This window comes from Triticum aestivum, chromosome 5B (assembly GCF_018294505.1).
Source record: "Triticum aestivum cultivar Chinese Spring chromosome 5B, IWGSC CS RefSeq v2.1, whole genome shotgun sequence".
Classification (NCBI taxonomy): domain Eukaryota; kingdom Viridiplantae; phylum Streptophyta; class Magnoliopsida; order Poales; family Poaceae; genus Triticum; species Triticum aestivum.
Window position 1 is genome coordinate 594,687,250 of NC_057807.1, and position 16,237 is coordinate 594,703,486.

Genomic DNA, 16,237 nt, shown 5'->3' on the forward strand with positions numbered 1-16,237 from the left:
GAAAGAAGGAATATCCTTCGTTGATCGTGAGAGCTTGTGATGGGCTAAGTTGGGACACCCCTGCAGGGTATAAACTTTCTAGAGTCATGCCCGCGGTTATGTGGCAGATGGAAATTTGTTAATATCCGGTTCTAGGGAACTTGACACTTGACTTAATTAAAATGAATCAACTGCATGTGTAACCATGATGGTCTCTTTTCAGCGGAGTACGGGAAGTGAACACGTTTTGGGTTATGCTTGAACGTAAGTAGTCTCAGGATCACTTCTTGATCACTTCTAGCTTCACGACCGTTGCGTAGCTTCTCATCTTACTCTTATTTGCGTATGTTAGCCACCATATTTGATTAGCGCTCACTGCAACTCCACCTCATTACCACATCCTACCCATAAGCTTAAATAGTCTTGATCTCGCAGGTTTTGAGATTGTTGAGTCCTGACTCACAAATACTACCAAAACAGTTGCAGGTGCCGATGATACCAGTGCAGGTGATGCTACCGAACTCAAGTGGGAGTTCAACGAGGACCTTGACCGTTAATATGTTTCGTTCCTGATGATCAGTAGTGGAGCCCAATTGGGACGATCGGGGATCTAGCAATTGGGGTTATCTTCTTATCATTTGGATTTGACTGTAATCGGTCTATGTGTGTACTCTGAATGATGTATGTTTTATTTATGTATTGTGTGAAGTGGCGATTGTAAGCCAACTCTCTTTATCCCATTCTTGTTCATTACATGGGATTGTGTGAAGATGACCCTACTTGCGACAAAACCACAATGCGGTTATGCCTCTAAGTCATGCATTGCCATGTGTTTTGCTAGTGATCCATGCACCCTATGAACTTTCTCTTGCCATGCTTAGCTTCTTTAACATGTGTACTTACCGTTGGTTACTGATACGTCCATTTTGCATCATGCTTTTTATCGATATTTATTGCATTATGGGCTGTTATTACACGTTATGTCACAATACTTATGCCTATTCTCTCTTATTTTACAAGGTTTACATGGAGAGGGAGAATGCCGGCAGTTGGGATTCTGGGCTGGAAAAGGAGCAAATATTAGAGACCTATTCTGCACAACTCCGAAAGCCCTGAAAACTCCATAGAATTTATTTTTGGAATTAATAAAAATACTGAGCGAAGAAAATACCAGAGGGGGGCCACCCACCAGCCACAAGGGTGGGGGGCGCGCCCCCTGCCTCATGGGCCCCCTGGCAGGCCTCCGGTGCCCCTCTTCTGCTATATGAAGTCTTTTACCCTAGAAAAAATCATAAGCAAGCTTTCGGGAAGAAACTCCGCCATCACGAGGCGGAACCTTGGCGGAACCAATCTAGGGCTCCGGTAGAGCTGTTCTACCGGGGAAACTTCCCTCCGGGAGGGGGAAATCGTCGCCATTGTCATCACCAATGATCCTCTCATTGGGAGGGGGTCAATCTCCATAAACATCTTCACCAGCACCATCTCCTCTCAAACCCTAGTTCATCTCTTGTATCCAATCTTTGTCCCAAAGCCTCGGATTGGTACTTGTGGGTTGCTGGTAGTGTTGATTACTCCTTGTAGTTGATGCTAGTTGGTTTATTTGGTGGAAGATCATATGTTCAGATCCATTATGCATATTAATACCCCTCTGTTTATGAACATGAATATGATTTGTCAATAGTTACGTTTGTTCCTGAGGACATGGGAGAAGTCTTGCTATAAGTAGTCATGTGAATTTGGTATTCGTTCGATATTTTGATGACATGTATGTTGTCTCTCCTCTAGTGGTGTTATGTGAATGTCGACTACATGACACTTCACCATTGTTTGGGCCTAGAGGAAGGCATTGGGAAGTAATAAGTAGATGATGGGTTGCTAGAGTGACAGAAGCTTAAACCCTAGTTTATGCGTTGCTTCATAAGAGGCTGATTTGGATCCATATGTTTCATGCTATGGTTAGGTTTACCTTAATACTTATTTTGTAGTTACGGATGCTTGCAATAGGGGTTAATCATACGGGGAATGCTTGTCCAAGAAAGGACAGAACCCAAGCACGGTCCACCCACATACCAAATTATCAAAGTAACGAACGTGAATCATATGAGCGTGATGAAAACTAGGTTGACGAAAATTCCCATGTGTCCTCGGGAGCGCTTTTCTCTATATAAGAGTTTGTCCAGGTTTGTCCTTTGCTACAAAAATGATTGGGCCATCTTGCTGCACCTTATTTACTTTCATTACTTGTTACCCATTACAAATTACCTTATCACAAAACTATCTGTTACCGATAATTTCAGTGTTTGCAGAGAATACCTTACTGAAAACCGCTTATCATTTCCTTCTGCTCCTCGTTGGGTTCGACACTCTTACTTATCGAAAGGACTACGATAGATCCTCTATACTTGTGGGTCATCAAGACTCTTTTCTGGCGCCGTTGTCGGGGAGTGAAGCGCCTTTGATAGGTGGAATTTGGTAAGGAAAAAATTTATATGGTGTGCTGAAATTACTGTCACTTGTTACTATGGAAAGTAATCCTCTGAGGGATTGTCCGGGGTATCTTCACCCCGACCAGTAGAGCAATGAGTTGCTCCTCAACCTACTGAACCTACTGAAAATGTTTAGTTTGAAATTCCTTTGGGTATGATAGAGAAACTGCTAGCTAATCCTTTTACAGGAGATTGAACATTACATCCAGATTTGCACCTAATCTATGTGGATGAAGTTTGTGAATTATTTTAGATCGTAGGTATGCCCGAGGATGTTATCAAGAAGAAGGTCTTCCCTTTATCTTTTAAGGGAGAGGCATTGACATGGTTTAGGCTATGTGATGATATGGGATCATGGAACTGCAAGCGATTGAAATTGTAATTTCATCAGAAGTTTTATCCTATGCATCTTGTTCATTGTGATCATAATTATATATATAATTTTTAGCCTCGCGAAGGAGAAAGCATTTCTCAAGCTTGGGGGAGGCTTGAGTCAATATTATATTCATGCCCCAATCATGAGCTCTCAAGAGAGATGATTATTCAAAAAATTTATCCTCAGCTTTCTCTCAATAACCGCTCCATGCTCGATACTTCTTGTACTGGCTCTTTTATGATGAAGACTATTGAATTCAAATGGGATTTATTGGAAATAATTAAATGCAACTCTGAAAATTGGGATATCGACGAAGGTAAGGAGTCAGGTATAACACCTAAGTTTGATTGCGTTAAGTCTTTTATGGATACCGATGTTTTCCATGACTTTAGCACTAAATATGGACTTGACTCTAGATAATAGCTTCTTTCTGTGAATCTTTTGCTACTCGTGTTGATCTCCCTAAGGAGAAGTGGTTTAAATATAATCCTCCCATTGAAGTAAAAGTAGTTGCACCTATTAAAGTTGAAGAAAAGACTATTACTTATAATGATCATGTCGTTCCTACTGCTTATATTGAGAAACCACCTTTTCCTCTTAGAATAAAGGATCATGCTAAAGCTTTAACTGTGGTCAACAAAAGTAATATTAGGACACCCAAGCCCCTGATCAAATTAAAGTTGAACCTAGTATTGCTATGGTTAAAGATCTCTTGGCTGATAATATTGATGGGCATGTTATTTACTTCTGTGATGAAGCTGCTAGAATTGCTAGAACTGATACTAAAAATAAACATAGATCTATTGTAGGCATGCCTATTATTTTTGTTAAAATAGGAGATCATTGTTATCACGGCTTATGTGATATGGGTGCTAGTGCAAGTGCAATACCTCATTCCTTATACAAATAAATTATGCATGCTATTGCACCCGCTGAGTTAGAGGAAATTGATGTTACAATTAAGCTTGCTAATATAGACACTATTTCACCAGTTGGGATTGTTAGAGATGTTGAAGTCTTGTGTGGGAAAGTTAAATATCCTGCTGATTTTCTTGTTCTTGGTTCCCCACAAGATAGCTTTTGTCCCATCATATTTGGTCGACCCTTCTTGAATACTATTAATGCTAAGATAGACTGCGAAAAGGATGTTACTATTGGTTTGGGGGACATGTCTCATGAGTTTAACTTGGCTAAATTTCGTTGACAACCCCGTGAGGAGGAATTGCCTAGTAAAGATGAAATTATTGGTCTTACTTCTATTGCCGTGCCTCCTAATGATCCTTTAGAACTATATTTGCTAGACCATGAAAATGATATGTTTATGAATGAAAGAAGGGAAATAGATGAAGTATTATTTAAACAGGGACCTATTTTGAAACACAACTTGCCTGTTGAAATCCTAGGGGATCCTCCTCCACCCAAGGGTGATCCCGTGTTTGAGCTTAAACCATTACCTGATACTCTCAAATATGCTTATCTTGATGAGAAAAATATATATCCTGTTATTATTAGTGCTAACCTTTCAGAGCATGAAGAAAAGAGATTATTGAGAACTCTGAAGAAGCACCGTGCTGCTATTGGATATACTCTTGATGATCTTAAGGGCATTAGTCCCAGTCTATGCCAACACAAAATAAAATTGGAGAAAGACGCTAAACCGATTGTTGATCACCAACGACGGTTAAATCCTAAGATGAAAGAAGTGGTAAGAAAAGAAATACTAAAGCTTCTGGAGGCAGGTATAATTTATCATGTTGCTAATAGCCAGTGGGTAAGTCCTGTCCATTGTGTCCCTAAGAAGGGAGGTATTACTATTGTTCCTAATGATAAAGATGAATTGATCCCAATAGGTTATAGAATGGTAATTGATTTCTACAAATTAAATAAAGATACTAAAATGGATCATTACCCCTTACCTTTTATTGATCAAATGCTAGAGAGATTATCCAAACATACACATTTTTGCTTTCTAGATGGTTATTCTGGTTTCTCTCAAATACCTGTGTCAAAAGAGGACCAAGAAAAGACCACGTTTACTTGCCCTTTCGGTACCTATTCTTATAGACATATGCCTTTTGGTTTATGTAATGCACCAGCTACCTTTCAAAGATGCATGATGGTTATATTCTCTGATTTTTGTGAAAAGATTGTTGAGGTTTTCATGGATGATTTCTCCGTTTACGAAACTTCTTTTGATGATTGCTTGAACAACCTTGAGCGAGTTTTGCAGAGATGTGAAGAAACTAATCTTGTCTTGAATTGGGAGAAGTGCCACTTTATGGTTAATGAAGGTATTGTCTTGGGGCATAAAATTTCTGAAAGAGGTATTGAAGTTGATAAAGCTAAAGTTGATGCTATTGAAAAGATGTTGTGTCCCAAGGACATTAAAGGTATAAGAAGTTTCCTTGGTCACGCCGGTTATTATAGAGGTTCATTAAGGACTTCTCTAAAATCTCCAGGCCTCTGACCAATCTCTTACAAAAAGGTATTCATTTTGTCTTTGATGATGATTGTGTAGAAGCATTTGAAATACTTAAGAAAACATTGATTTCTGCACCTATTGTTCAGCCGCCGTATTGGAATTTACACTTTGAAATTATGTGTGATGCTAGTGATTATGCTGTAGGTGATGTTCTAGGACAAAGAGTTGAGAAGAAATTAAATGTTACCCAATATGCTAGTAAAACTCTAGACAATGCCCAGAGAAATTATGCTACTACTAAAAAAGAATTTTTAGCAGTTGTATTTGCTTGTGATAAGTTCAGACCTTATATTGTTGATTCTAAAGTAACTGTTCACACTGATCATGCTGCTATTAAATATCTTATGGAAAAGAAAGATGCTAAACCTAGACTTATTAGATGGGTTCTACTACTACAAGAATTTGATTTGCATATTATTGATAGAAAGGGAGCTGAAAATCCCGTTGCAGACAACTTGTCTAGGTTAGAAAATGTTCTTGATGACCCACTCCCTATTGATGATAGCTTTCCTGATGAACAATTAAATGTCATTAATGCTTCTCATACTGCTCCATGGTATGATAATACGCTAATTATATTGTTGCTAAATTTATCCCACCTAGTTTCACATACGAGCAAAAGAAAAAGTTTTTCTATGATTTAAGACATTACTTCTGGGATGACCCACACCTTTATAAAGAAGGAGTAGATGGTGTTATTAGACGTTGTATACCTGAGCATGAATAGGAACAGATCCTACGCAAGTGTCACTCTGATGCTTATGGAAGACACCATGCTGGAGATAGAACTGCACATAAGGTATTGCAATCCAGTTTTTATTGGCATACTCTCTTCAAGGATGCCCATAAGTTTGTCTTGTCTTGTGATGAATGTCAAAGAATTGATAATATTAGTAGACGTCAAGAAATGCCTTTGAATTATTCACTTATAATCGAACCATTTGATGTTTGGGGCTTTGATTATACGGGACCCTTTCCTTCCTCTAACGGGTATACACATATTTTAGTTGCTGTTGATTATGTTACTAAGTGGGTAGAAGCTATTCCAACTAGTAGTGTTGATCATAACTGAAGGAAATATTCCCTAGAGGCAATAATAAAGTTATTATTTATTTCCTTATTTCATGATAAATGTTTATTATTCATGCTAGAATTGTATTAACCGGAAACATAATACATGTGTGAATACATAGACAAACAGAGTGTCACTAGTATGTCTCTACTTGACTAGCTCGTTGATCAAAGATGGTTAAGTTTCCTAACCATAGACATGAGTTGTCATTTGATTAACGGGATCACATCATTAGGAGAATGATGTGAGTGACTTGACCCACTCTGTTAGCTTAGCACTTGGTCGTTTAGTATGTTGTTGTTGCTTTCTTCATGACTTATACATGTTCCTATGACTATGAGATTATGCAACTCCCGTTTACCGGAGGAACACTTTGTGTGCTACCAAACGTCACAACGTAACTGGGTGATTATAAATATGCTCTACAGGTGTCTCCGAAGGTACTTGTTGAGTTGGCGTATTTCGAGATTAGGATTTGTCACTCTGATTGTCGGAGAGGTATCTCTGGGCCCTCTCGGTAATGCACATCACTATAAGCCTTGCAAGCAATGTGACTAATGAGTTAGTTGCGGGATGATGCATTATGTAACGAGTAAAGAGGCTTGCCGGTAACGAGATTGAACTAGGTATTGAGATACCGATGATCAAATCTCGGATAAGTAACATACCGATGACAAAGAGAACAACGTATGTTGTGATGTGGTTTGACCGATAAAGATCTCCATAGAATATGTGGGAGCCAATATTAGCATCCAGGTTCCGCTATTGGTTATTGATCGGAGATGTGTCTGGGTCATGTCTACATAGTTCTCAAACCTGTAGGGTCCGCACGCTTAACGTTCGGTGACGATTTGTATTATGAGTTTATGGATTTTGATGTACCGAAGGTAGTTCGGAGTCCCGGATGAGATTGGGGATATGACAAGGAGTCTCAAAATGGTTGAGACGTAAAGATAAATATATTGGACGACTATATTTGGACATCGGAAAGGTTCTGAGTGATTCGGGTATTTTTCGGAGTGCAGGGGAGTTACGGGAATTCGCCGGGGAGTATATGGGCCTTATTGGGCTTTAGGGGAAAGAGAGAGGGGAGGCTGCGCCCCCCACAAGGCTTAGTCCTAATTGTACTAAGGGGAGGGGCGGCTCCCCCTCCTTCCTTCTCTTCTCTTTTCCCTTTCCTTCTCTCCTACTCCTACTACTTGGAAGGGCTCCTAGTTCTACTAGGAAAGGAGGAATCCTACTCCTGGTGGGAGTAGGACTCCCCTAGGGCGCACCATAGAGAGGGCCGTCCCTCCCCCCCTCCACTCCTTTATATACGGGGAGGGGGCACCCCTTGGAGACACAACAATTGATCATTGATCTCTTACCCGTGCACGGTGCCCCCCTCAACCATATTCCACCTCGGTAATATCGTAGCGGTGCTTAGGTGAAGCCCTGCGTCGGTAGTATCATCAACATCATCATCACGCCGTCGTGCTGACGAAACTCTCCCACAAAGCTCAGCTGGATCGGAGTTCGTGGGACGTCATCGAGCTGAACGTGTGCTGAACACGGAGGTGCCGTGCGTTTGGTACTTGGATCGGTCGGATCGTGAAGACGTATGACTACATCAAATGCGTTGTCATAACGCTTCCGCTTTCGGTCTATGAGGGTACGTGGACAACACTCTCCCCTCTCGTTGCTATGCATCACCATGAATTTTTGAAATTACTACCTTCCCCAACAGTGGCATCAGAGCCAGGTTTATGCGTAGATGTTATATGCACGAGTAGAACACAAGTGAGTTGTGGGCGATACAAGTCATACTGCTTACCAGCATGTCACACCACTACAAAAAAAGACACATCCATGACATTTTGGGTCGAACGATTTTTTTTTCTGTCATACATATGACACTTCTATGACGATAATTGTGACAAAACCCGGTATCATCATAGATGTGGTGGGCTCGTACTTGTATGACAAAAAATCATGACAGAAAATGGGCTTTTCGTCCTGGGCGGGCCGGAGACGCAGCTGCATGACATTCTTTGGGCCGTCCATGACGGAAAAAATCGTGGTAGAAGCGAGGGCGAGGAAAATTTCAGGGAGTTCCCGGTTACGATGGGAGGTCGGGGGCTGAGCGATGCACGTTTATCTTGTACACGTACGCCCGTGTGTGTGAGGCGTTGGCTCTAACTGAACCCAAGCGAGGCATTGGGCTCTAACTGAACCCCAACGATTGCACTGCAGGCTATGCGTTACTGAACCCGAGCGATCGATCGATGGCTGTTAACTGAACCCGATCGAGCGATTCCTTCACTACTACTGCTAACTGAAGCCGATCGATGCTGCCTCTGGGATGAACAGTGAGCGTTGCGGGGGGAGGGGGGGTTGGATGAATAGTGAGCGGTGGCGTTGCCTCTGGATGAACAGGACCCCATGGTGTGGAGGGCTGGATGAACAGTAGATGGTGGAGGGGTGCCCGTGGAGGAGTGGTTGAACAGTAGCCGGTGGAGTAGTGCGCGGTGGAGGCTGGATGAATGGGAGCCCATGGAGGATGAAGGAGGTCGACGGTAGCCCGTGGAGGCTGGAGGAGGTCGACGGTGGAGATGAACAGTATCCCGTGGAGTCCCGTTTTGTGGTATGCCACACCCCTCCCGATGAACAGGACCCCAGTTTCGACCGTAGTGCTCCAACACAAGTCCGTTTTGTCCGTTTTGCGGTACGCCACACCCCTCCCGATCAACAGGACCCCCGTTTCGACTGTAGGAGGTCCGTTTCCTCCGTTTTGCGGTATGCCACACCCCTCCCGATCAACAGGACCCCCATTTCGACCATAGGAGGTACGTTTCCTCCATTTTGCGGTATGCCACACCCCTCCCGATGAACAGGATCACGTTTTGAACGTGGCCCGTCGAACATAAGGTCATTTCCTCCGTTCTACGGTACGCCAGGCCTTGTTTCCATCGCCTGTTCTGTCTAAGCCCTCCCGATGAACACGACGACGCATTCCGTTCCGACCCAGCCGGTTGGCTCCCCATGAACACGACGACGATGTTGTTTCTCCGTTTCAACCCAGCCATGTACACGAGCCCTGGCTGTACGTATGCACGAGTATGCGTTCGAGACCCCGCCCGTATGTACACATACGTGGCCATATTTTCTTTCTTGCACCCTGGCCGTCGTACGTGCGTGTACATGCTACGTGCACGCCTCTACTACGACACGTGCGCGCCTCTACAACGACCAGTATGTACGTACATGCTCGCGACCAGAATGACAACGCTACGTACGCTTCGACCAGGTGGGTCCCGACTATCAGGCACTTCCTTGCCTGCAAAGATGTAGCTGGTGGGTCCCAGTAGTCAGGGGGGCAAATCGTTTTTTTGCCCAGACGCACTTCCTTGCGTGCGAAGATGTAGCTGGTGAGTCTCAGTAGTCAGCGGGGCAAATCGTTTTTTTGCCCGGACGCACTTCCTTGCATGCGAAGGTGTAACTGGTGGGTCCCAACAGTCAGGGGGGAAATGTTTTTTTTCACAAAATACGGTGGCCCGTCCGGTGGGTCCTCGCTGTCAGGTGGAGAAATAATTATTTTGCATGTAATAAGGAGGCACTTCCTTGCTGCGGCCATGGACCCAGCTGTCAGCCTCTCCACGTACAGTCCACGTCCGATGGAAGCCGTTCCTTGACCATGTTGACCACACCGCACCGAGAGCACCAGGGCGGTGGACGACAACGAGGCCTAGGAAGGGGACGACAGGGAGCTGGGGAAGACGCGGCAGTGGAAGCCTGTGCGGAGAGGAGTACGAGGGTTTGCTACCTCTTGAGCACTGCGTTGGATTTCCCCGAAGAGGAGAGGATGATGCAGCAAAGTAGCGTAAGTATTTCCCTCAGTTTTTGAGAACCAAGGTATCAATCCAGTAGGAGACCACGCGCAAGTCCCTCGTACCTACACAAAAGGATAGCTACTCGCAACCAACGCGATTATGGGTTGTCAATCCCTTCACGGTCACTTACGAGAGTGAGATCTGATAGAGATGATAAATAATATTTTTTTGGTATTTTTGATAGATAGATGCAAAGTAAAAAGTAAAAGGCAAAGTAAAAACAAAGCAAGTAAATAAAGCAATAGAGATTGATATGATGAGAATAGACCCTGGGGCCATAGGTTTCACTAGTGGCTTCTCTCAAGAGCATAGATATTCTACGGTGGGTGAACAAATTACTGTTGAGCAATTGATAGAATTGAGCATAGTTATGAGCATATCTAGGCAATGATCATGTATATACGCATCACGTCCAAGACAAGTAGATCGAAACGATTCTGCATCTACTACTATTACTCCACTCATCGACCGCTATCCAGCATGCATCTAGAGTATTAAGTTAAAAACAGAGTAACGCCTTAAGCAAGATGACATGATGTAGAGGGATAAATTCATGCAATATGATAAAAACCCCATCTTGTTATCCTCGATGGCAACAATACAATACGTGCCTTGCAACCCTTTCTGTCACTGGGTAAGGGCACCGCAAGATTGAACCCAAAGCTAAGCACTTCTCCCATTGCAAGAACTACCAATCTAGTTGGCCAAACCAAAAAGGATAATTCGAAGAGACTTGCAAAGATAACTCAATCATGCATAAAAGAATTCAGAGAAGAATGAAATATTTTCCATAGATAATACTGGATCATAAACCCACAATTCATCGGTCTCAACAAACACACCACAAAAAGAAGATTACATTGAATAGATCTCCACAAGAGAGGGGGAGAACAATGTATTGAGATCCAAAAAGAGAGAAGAAGCCATCTAGCTACTAGCTATGGACCCGAAGGTCTGAAGTAAACTACTCACACTTCATCGGAGGGGCTATGGTGTTTGATGTAGAAGCCCTCCATGGTGGATGCCCCCTCCAGCGGAGCTCTGGAACAGGGCCCAAGATGGGATCTCATGGATACAGAAGGTTGCGGCGGTGGAATTAGGTTTTTGGCTCCTATTCTGATCGTTCGGGGATACGTAGGTATATATAGGAGGAAGGAGTACGTCGGTGGAGCAACAAGGGGCCCACGAGGTAGGGGGTGCGCCCAGGGGGGGGGGCGCCCTCCACCCTCATGACCGCCTTTGGCACTTCTTGGAGTAGGGTCCAAGTCTCCTGGATCACGTTCGGTGAGAAAATCACGTTCCCGAAGGTTTTATTCCATTTGGACTCCGTTTGATATTTTGTTTCTTCGAAACACTGAAATAGGCAGAAAACCACAATTCTGGGCCGGGCCTCTGGTTAATAGGTTAGTCCCAAAAATAATATTAAAGTGGAAAATAAAGCCCAATAAAGTCCAAAACAGTAGATAAAGTAGCATGGAGCAATCAAAAATTATAGATACGTTGGAGACGTATCAGGCATCCCCAAGCTTAATTCCTGCTCGTCCTCTAGTAGGTAAATGATAAGAAAAGAATTTTTGATGCGGAGTGATACTTTGGCATAATTTCAATGTAAATCTTCTTAATTGTGATATGAATATTCAGATCCGAAAGATTCAAGACAAAAATTCATATTGACATAAAAATAATAGTACTTCAAGCATACTAATCAAAGCAATCATGTCTTCTCAAAATAACATGGCCAAAGAAAGTTATCCCTACAAAATCATATAGTCTGGCTATGCTCCATCTTCCCCACATAAAATATTTAAATCATGCACAACCCCGATGACAAGCCAAGCAAATTTTTCATACTTATGACATTTTCAAAACTTTTTCAATCTTCACGTAATACATGAGCCTGAGCCATGGATATAACACTATGTGGAATAGAATGGTGGTTGTGGAGAAGACAAAAAGAGGGAATATAGTCTCACATCAACTAGGCGTATCAACGGGCTATGGAGATGCCCATCAATAGATATCAATGTGAGTGAGTAGGGATTGCCATGCAACGGATACACTAGAGCTATAAGCATACGAAAGCTCTACAAGAGAAACTAAGTGGGTGTGCATTCAACTTGCTTGCTCACGAAGACCTAGGGCATTTTGAGGAAGCCCATCATTTGAATATACAAGCCAAGTTCTATAATGAAAAATTCCCACTAGTATATGAAAGTGACAAAATGAGAGACACTCTATCATGAAGATCTTGGTGCTACTTTGAAGCACAAGTGTGGTAAAAGGATAGTAGCATTGTCCCTTCTCTCTTTTTCTCTCATTTTTTTGTTTGGGCCTTTCTCTTTTTTTTGGCCCCCTTTTTTTTTTTTTCGTCCGGAGTCTCATCCCGACTTATGGGGGAATCATAATCTCCATCATCCTTTCCTCACTTGGGACAATGCTCTAATAATGATGATCATCACACTTTTATTTTCTTACAACTCAACAATTACAACTCGATACTTAGAACAAAGTATGACTCTATATGAATGCCTCCGGCGGTATACCAGGATATGCAATGAATCATGAGTGACATGTACGAAAGAATTATGAACAGTGGCCTTGCCACAAATACGATGTCAACTACATGATCGTGCTAGCAATATGACAATGATGGAGCGTGTCATAATGAACGGAACGGTCGAAAGTTGCATGGCAATATATCTCGGAATGGCTATGGAAATGCCATGATAGGTAGGTATGGTGGCTGATTTGAGGAAGGTATATGGTGGGTGTTTGATACCGGCGAAAAGTGCGCGGTATTAGAGAGGCTAGCAAAGGTGGAAGGATGGGTGCCCTCCATGGACTCAACATTAGTCATAAAGAACTCATATACTTGTTGCAAAAATCTAGAAGTTATCAAAGCAAAGTATTACGCGCATGCTCCTAGGGGGATAGATTGGTAGGAAAAGACCATCGCTCGTCCCCGACCGCCACTCAAAAGGAAGACAATCAATAAATAAATCATGCTCCGAGTTCATCACATAACGGTTCACCATACGTGCATGCTACGGGAATCACAAACTTTAACACAAGTATTCTTTGAATTCACAACTACTTTAACTAGCATTACTCTGATATCACCATCTTCATATCTCAAAACAATTATACAAGCATCAAACTTATCTTTGTATTCAACGCACTCAAAAGAAAGTTTCACATATCTTGAACACCAATTATATTAACATTAAGCGAATTACCATGCTATTAACGACTCTCAAAATAATCTAAGTGAAGCATGAGAGATCAATAGTTTCTTTAAAAAAAATCCAACACCATGCTCTAAAAGATATAAGTGAAGCACTAGAGAAAAAATTATCACGCTCAAAAGATATAAGTGAAGTACTATGAGCAAAACTATCAAGCTCAAAAGATATAAGTGAAGCACATAGAGTATTCTAACAAATTCCAATTCATGTATGGCTCTCTCAAAAGGTATGTACAGCAAGGATGATTGTGGTAAACTAACAAGCAAAGACGCAAATAATGCAAGACGCTCCAAGCAAAACACATATCATGTGGTGAATAAAAATATAGCTCCAAGTAAATTACCGATGGAAGTGGACGAAAGAGGGGATACCTTCCGAGGCATCCCCAAGCTTTGACTTTTTGGTGTCCTTGGATTATCTTGGGGGTGCCATGGGAATCACCAATCTTAGGCTCTTGCCACTCCTTGTTCCATAATCCATCAAAAGAATTGACCCAAAACTTGAAAACTTCACAACACAAAACTCAACAGAAATCTCGTGAGCTCCGTTAGAGAAAGAAAACAAAGAACTACTTAAGGTAATGTAATGAACTCAATCTTTATTTAATTTGGTGTTAAACCTACTGTATTCCAACTTCTCTATGGATTATAAACTATTTTACTAGCCATAGATTCATCAAAATAAGCAAACAACACCCGTAAAACAGAATCTATCAAAAACAGAACAGTCTGTAGCAATCTGTAACTAACGTGAACTTCTGGAACTCTACAAATTCTACCAAAATAGGAAGTCCTGGATAATTTGTTTATGGAACAGAAGAAAAAATAATCAACGCCAAATCACGTTCCTGTGATTTAACAAAATTATATTCGTGCGTGCAAAGTTTCTGTTTTTCAGCAGAATCAAATCAACTATCATCGTAGGTTATCCTATAGGTTCTACTTGGCACAAACACTAATTAAAAGATAAAACCACATCCAAACAGAAGCTAGAAGTATTATTTATTCCTAAACAGAATCAAAAACAAAAAACACAAAATAAAATTGGGTTGCCTCCCAACAAGCGCTAACGTTTAACGCCCCTAGCTAGGCATAAAAGCAAGGATAGATCTAGGTATTGCCATCTTTGGTAGGCAATCCATAAGTGGCTCTCATGATAGATTCATATGGTAATTTTATTTTCTTTCTAGGGAAGTGTTCCATGCCCTTCTTTAGGGGAAATTGGAATCGAATATTCCCTTCCTTCATATCAATAATTGCACCAATCGTTCTAAGGAAAGGTCTACCAAGAATAATAGGACATGAAGGATTGCAATCTATATCAAGAACGATAAAATGTACGGGAACATAATTCCTATTGGCAACAATAACAACATCATTAATTCTTCCCATAGGCTTTTTAATAGTGGAATCCGCAAGATGCAAGTTTAGAGAGCAATCATCAAAATCACGGAAATCTAGCAAATCACATAAAGTTTTGGGAATAGTAGAGACACTAGCACCCAAATCACACAAAGCATGAAACTCATAATCTTTAATTTTAATTTTAATAGTAGGTTCCCACTCATCATAGAGTTTTCTAGGGATAGAAACTTTCAACTCAAGTTTTTCTTCATAAGATTGCATCAAGGCATCAACAATGTGTTCGGTAAAGGCCTTATTTTGACTATAAGCATGAGGAGAATCTAGCACGGATTGCAACAAGGAAATACAACCAATCAAAGATCAATTTTCATAATTAAATTCCTTGAGATCCACAATAGTGGGTTTAGCAACATCTCGGTTTCTATTTATTTCAATCCCACTTTCATCAATTTCATTATCAAGATCTAGAAACTCCGAATTCTTAGAACACCTTCTAGGTAAAGGAAAATCATATTCAGTTTCATCAAGATTCATATTGCAAAACAAAGATTTAATGGGGGACACATCAATAACTTTTAGATATTCATCTTGATTTTCATAGTAATTGGAAGAACACGCTTTAATAAAGGCATCTTTGGAAGCACGCATCCTAGCGATTCTTTCTTTGCACTCATCAATGGAAATTCTCATGGATTTGAGAGCCTTATTAATATCATGCTTAGGAGGAATAGATCTAAGCTTTAAAGAATCAATTTCAAGAGAAATTCTATCAATGTTCCTAGACAAATCATCAACTTTCAGCAATTTCTCTTCAAGCAAAGCATTAAAATTCTTTTGTGAATTCATAAACTCTTTAACACTACTCTCAAATTCAGAGGGCATCTTATTTAAATTTCCATAAGAGTTGTTGTAGGAATTTCCATAATTGTTAGAAGGATTACTAGGATAAGGCCTAGGATTAAAATTCCCCCTATACGCGTTGTTTCCAAAACTATTCCTACCAACAAAATTCACATCCATAGATTCATTATTATTCTCAAGCAAGGTAGATAAAGGCATATCATTGGGATCAAGAGGAGTATTTTTAGGAGCAAACATCTTCATAAGTTCATCCATCTTTTCACTCAAAACATTGATTTCTTCTATAGCATGCACTTTTTTACTAGAAAGTCTTTCGGTGTGCCATTGAGAATAATTATCCATAATATTGTCAAGCAATTTGGTAGAATCTCCTAACGTAATTTCCATAAACGTGCCTCCCGCGGCCGAATCTAAAAGATTTCTAGAAGCAAAATTCAATGTGGCATAAAATTTTTGTATGATCATCCATAAATTCAAACCATGAGTAGGGCAATTGCGAAGCA